Source organism: Suricata suricatta, chromosome 10 (genome assembly GCF_006229205.1).
Source record: "Suricata suricatta isolate VVHF042 chromosome 10, meerkat_22Aug2017_6uvM2_HiC, whole genome shotgun sequence".
Classification (NCBI taxonomy): domain Eukaryota; kingdom Metazoa; phylum Chordata; class Mammalia; order Carnivora; family Herpestidae; genus Suricata; species Suricata suricatta.
The window spans coordinates 90,856,356-90,861,986 of record NC_043709.1 but is presented as its reverse complement, the minus strand read 5'-3'; the positions used below and the strand labels follow the sequence as shown (position 1 = coordinate 90,861,986).

Genomic DNA, 5,631 nt, shown 5'->3' with positions numbered 1-5,631 from the left:
CGGGACCAGCGGCCGCGGGACTGCGGCAGGACGCGAGCTCAGCCCGGCCCGGCCGCCGCTCCGCCGCCAGGATGCTGCAGTGCGGCGCGTCGGCGCCCCCTACTGGGGCCCCGGGCCGGCGCCTCCCGCGAGACGCCGCCTCCCGGCCCGGAGAAGGAGACACATCCGCCCTCTACGCGCGGCATCCCAGGCAGGCTTCCCTTCCCCGGGCCCCGTCCCGGCCTCTAGGTTCTCGCAGAAGGACCTCTCTTGTAGGTTACAACTTTGCGTGTGAAGCATCGCTGCGTGGTGTTTTCCATTCCTTACTTCATATGGTGCTCACGACATCCCTTTGAGGTAGGTTTAATTATCCCCAGTTGCCCGACAGAAAATTGAGAGAGGATAAATAACTTGTCCAAGGTTAATAAATGGCTGGAATGAAATCCAGGCCGGATTGGAAGCTGAGAGATGCTGGGAGGAATATAAATACCGAATCCAATTGAAATTTATAGTTATATATTTGACAAAGTGCCAAAAGGTTTACATTCTCCTTACATGATCAGCATTTACAGGGTTTGAATAGAAGTCATACTTCATCATCCTGAAAACCTAACAAAGATGATGAACATTGGTGCTGTGCTAGATATTTACACCCTCTCTTGAGATAGACACTAGTATTATAATTACTAGCCTTTCACAGATGAGGAGGTGTGTTTCACAAAGGTTAAATGATTGCCGAAAGACCGAATCTTCTGATCAAAGGAGCAGGAAACACCTACGATCTTATTTCTTTCCTTCAAATTCTGGGTGTTCTTACTAAGAGACCAAGTGGCCTCCAGAAAACCACTGCAATATCGAGCAGACAGGGACCAAGCACTAAATGAACAATCTTCAATGTGTCCTTGATGAAACAGATGTAACCATGGAGGCAGTTTCCAGGGCCAGTGCTGTCCAGGAAAGCCACTGCACAGAGAGTCAGGGGCCAGACTGAATGAAGAAGCTAGATCCATGGCAGAGGGAGGAATTGCCAAGCTGCTTAGGTGTTGTCCTGCTTTTTCTTTGAGAAAATGCACATGTTTTATCCTCTGTGACTTTCCTGACCACTAATCTATTTCCTCCTCCCAACACACACCTGGATAAGACAAGCCTCTAGCCCTGTCGGTCATCATGTTTGCATTGTACTCATTTGTATTTCTCAGTCTTCATAAAACCTGAACTTCCTGGATGTTGGGATATATCATATGTCTCTCTGTATTTCCAGCCTCTACTACTGTGCCTGGTACATCGTGAATATTCAAAAGACAAGTTGTTGAATGAAAGAGAAGAAAGAACAAGTTGTGATCAGATATGTTTGATGTTTTTCTTACATACTTAATTTGGAACAGGATAGGCAGTAAAAAGTTGAATATATATGGGTGTAAAGTTTAGGAAAGAGGCCTGGAAAAGAGATTTCATTATCTCAACATGTGGGAAGTCTTTGAAGTCTGAGATGTGGAAAGAATTGTAGATTATATGGAATTTTATAGAAAACCAATTACATGGAATTTTGTGGTATTTGTGTTCAAGTCCAACATGTTACCTTCTTCCCTTCTCAAATCCTGTATTTCTGAATATTACATATATATGATATCTCCATGCAGAGTTAAGTGGACATTTCCACTTTGCCACTCTTATCTAATTGGAGTTATGGAGAAGACCCCAAGCCAGACCTTTTTTGAAGCACTTCTTTGGGATCTTGTTTATGGAACCCGTTTCCCTCCATTTTCCCATAGGCCAGCACTCTTCTATCAACTAGGAAAGCTCTGCATCCGTGTTTCTATTTCTTAATGCACAACATACACCAGGAGAGATGAAGTAGGTACACTGGAGCGGACCCCACTGTGCCGTGTCTTCTGTAGGTATCGTGTGTGCAGTCGGAGTGTTTCCTTTGTCAGAAAGGCAGCAGAAAGGAACCATTTCCCATCACGCTGCCTGCTTCATGGATGGGAAGGACAGAGGACCCTTCACTCATACAGCCCCACCGTATTTGTTTGCTGGGCAGAAATTCCCCTGGGGAGAGGTCTTCTCATATTTAAGTCCCTTAGCCTGGCTTCAGGCTTGACTAAAACACCGAACATGAAACTAGTAAATGAATTGTCAGTAACACATCAAGACACGCTGAATATTAGAATTGTGCGTGTATGTGTGTGTGTACATGCTAATCATGCTCATTGTAAAGTAATTAGTAGTAGAAACAGTACAGAGAAATAGAAAATCACCCCCAAAATCATACCGTCCGGAAATAACTGCTGTCCACGTGAGAGGACCATCACACTGTTACCATAAGTAGAACACAGATGAAACAATAGATGTGTTAAATGGCCTTATAGTTATGCTACGTGCCATTATACTATTTTAACAAATAAATAAATGCTCTTTGTAATTTAAAAATACACTTAATTAAACAGAAGATAAAGAACTTAAAGTGAACAATAAAAGATGGCTGAACTTTAGGGGTTTACTCACCTCACAAGATATTTTATCTTAAAGATTCCTCTGAAGTTACAGTTATGACATAAAATGATATCTGAATACATTACATTTAACCATATCTTCATTTATATTTTTTGTTACATGGTTATATATTTATATGGTTTATATTTAGCCATTTATTTGTTTTAATCAATATCATTTGGCTTCTTTCCATTTCAAAGGAGCTGTCCAATTATGTTTCTCTCTTGCCCCTTCCTTCCTCCTACATTTTTACTTCTGTATTTTTTTATTATCAAGATTTATAATATTTTCATTTGTTCTGCAATTCTAATTCCCTGAGTGGTCTAAACTCAGTTCTATATTTAAATGAGATAGATTTACTTAATTATTTTACCATAGTTTTTCTATTACATACTTTTTATTTTGATTAATCCCTTAATTTCTTCATTAAGTGATGTTTCCAAGGTCTTATAGATGTTATCCAGATAACTGAGAACACCCATCTCTTTCTTTCCTTGTTTTCAATTTATTGGATAATTACCCTACTTTTGTTTACCATGATTTTTCTTCCTTGTCTTCCTGCCTAAAATATTTTTGAATTTATTAAAATTCAATTATTGTCATATAAATATTTATATAGCATATATTATATTTATTACATTTATATTTATTATGGCATATATTATAATATTTTATATTGTTACATAAAATTATTGTTTATTTTTATATCAAATATCATCTTGTCTCTGATACATAATAAATGAACTCTATTTGACTCGTACACTACCTGATCTGAGACCTTTTTCTGTTTTCTCTATGGAACAGTGGTTTGAAGTCTGGCCATTCCACTTTGTCTACCATCCCGAGATGAGAACATAAAGCAAAGAAGAGAGTTCATCTGAGTTTCTGTGCAGCCTCTGTTGAAGGTTACACACTCTACTTTCCTTCTGAGGTTTTCCTGTACCAAGATTTAGTGCCAGCAGCCAGGATGAGATACATTCCAAAGAAAAGAGTCCCTGAGGCTTGAAATGGCCTGCCTGTTTATCCTTTCCGCCCCTTACTCTCTCTTTTAAGCCATTTCAAGGCTAAGTACTCACTGTGTTCCCTCCTCCTATCAGAGATGATGAGGGTAGTTTGCTGAGTTCATTTTATTCCATATTTGGAGGTGTTCATTATAGTGAAAAAGAACACGCAGGATTTGATGATTCCCCAATACTGCTCCTGGGGAGAAGGCAGCCTGTACCATGATCTTTATTTCCTTAGAAGGTTCATCTTGAAGTTTTATGGTAAGAAATCATAACCCTTTCCTTGTTTTGTTGCAGCTAATGATTTTTTTTTAACTTAAGGAGGTATTTTATTATTGTTATTGTTTATTTAGGTAGATTTTAGGCAAGAGTAAGTCTGATTTTGGCCATGATTGGACTTTCCCTCTGACTGAGAACAATTTTAAAAGCTGTTTAGAAGCATTGGAAAACCACCTGATGGAGGGAACACACTTGGGTTTAGCCCCGCAGTCACCCAAATTTTCTCCTTGGGGGGATTTTAAGGGCCATGGTCCATGAAAGGGGAGCCTAGACAACAGTGAGGTCAGAGTCCAGAGCTACAACGCAGCTGGGTTCAGAAAGTTAAAGTGTCGCAGAGGTTAGCCACAGCGAGACAACTCCAGATGTTTGCACAGAAATGTCTCTAGGACCTTGGTCTTTTCCTATGCTGTGCATTGTCTAATGTGTCTTTTGGAGACCCGTAAGAAAAGAGCAGCTGCCTAAGGTCTGAAAGCTAGATAGGACATCATGGACCCCAGAGTCTTCAGAAGGACACTGATGTTGAGCCTCATCAGAGTTCAGAGTAATTTCTGAACATCTTGGACTTTCAACTGAGGACTCAGAAAGATTATATTCTAGGAGCAAGGACCACACTGTAGGAATAAGGGCAATATTTAAGAGTAATGGCAAATCTGACATTCCCTGGAACAAAGATTAAAATGAAGGCTTGACAGAGACAACCTAATCCACCAGTAAATTAACTGCCTGCCAAAACAAAACTCAACACTGTGAAGAAAGGTAACGTAATCCAGAGCCTCTGTGACTATCATCTGTAATGTTAAGCATTCTGTTAGTCTCCTTGGGCTGCCATAACAAAATACCACAGACTGGGTAACTTAAACAACAGAAACGTATTTCTCACAATTCTGGAAGCTGGAAAATCCAAGATCAAGGTTCTGGCAAAATATATTTCATTGAGAATCCTTTCCTCTTGACTTGGAGGCAGCTATCATTTTACTGTATGCTCACATGACCTCTTCTTTGCACCTGCAGAAAGATAATGAAAAGTCTCTGGTATCTCTTTTTATGAAGACACTAATCCTATCAGATTAGGGCCCCACCCTTATGACCTCATTGAAGTCCAAATACAATCATATTAAGGGTTCCGGTATCAACGTAACAAGTTTGGAGGGACAGAAACATCCAGTCCATACCATACAATAACAGCTAGTAGGTCAGCAAGAAAAAATTACTAATAATAAAGAGATTAAAAAGTCAATAGCAATACAATACCAGATGACCTAAAGTGAGTAGGCAAGAGCTTCAACATTTCTGAGATTATTGTGCTAAAGCCAACAGAGGGAATTACAGACAAAAATAGATAAAAACATAAAGTATTTATCATAGTTTTATCCATTTGTATATTTCAACAACAACAAAAATAGATGCTATAAAAAATAATCCCTCCCCTCAAAAAAAACCTTTAGAACTGTATAATATAATACCTGAAACTAAGAATTCATTCAATGAGTTTAACAGTAGATAGAAAGATCAGAAGACAGGATTAATAAAGTCAAAGATATGCCATTAAAAAATATCCAAATGAATCACAGAGAGAAAAACAAATGGAAAGACCACAACAGAACATGAGAAATGGAGAACATCATTAAGAGGTCTAACACACATGTAATTAGAGCTTTAGAAAGAGAAAAAAGAAAATGAGATGCAAGCAATAACTGAAGAAATAATGCATAAAAGTTTGTAATCTGATGAAAGATAGCAATCCTCCAATTGAAGAGCTCCATGAACGTCAGTCAAGATAAAAAGAAAACTATACCTAACCACATCACAGCAACTTACTGAAAACCAGGTTACAGAGAAAATATTAAGATCAGCCAGGAAGACACACACACACACA

The 5,631-nt window shown here is 39.0% G+C and overlaps 1 protein-coding gene and 1 long non-coding RNA gene across 2 annotated transcripts in view; one reads left to right on the top strand and one right to left on the bottom strand.

Annotated features, from left to right (window-relative positions):
• Window positions 1-4,657, bottom strand: part of RERG (RAS like estrogen regulated growth inhibitor) — a 120,642-nt gene extending 115,985 nt beyond the window's left edge. The window contains exon 1 of the mRNA XM_029955697.1: window positions 4,636-4,657. The gene's annotated coding sequence lies outside the window, so the exon portion shown is untranslated. The remainder of the gene's footprint in view (window positions 1-4,635) is intronic.
• Window positions 943-3,480, top strand: LOC115305454. Its single transcript, XR_003914788.1, has 3 exons — window positions 943-1,019; window positions 1,752-1,873; window positions 3,277-3,480. It is a non-coding gene; the product is annotated as an uncharacterized LOC115305454 (long non-coding RNA).
• Window positions 4,658-5,631: the final 974 nt, after the last annotated feature.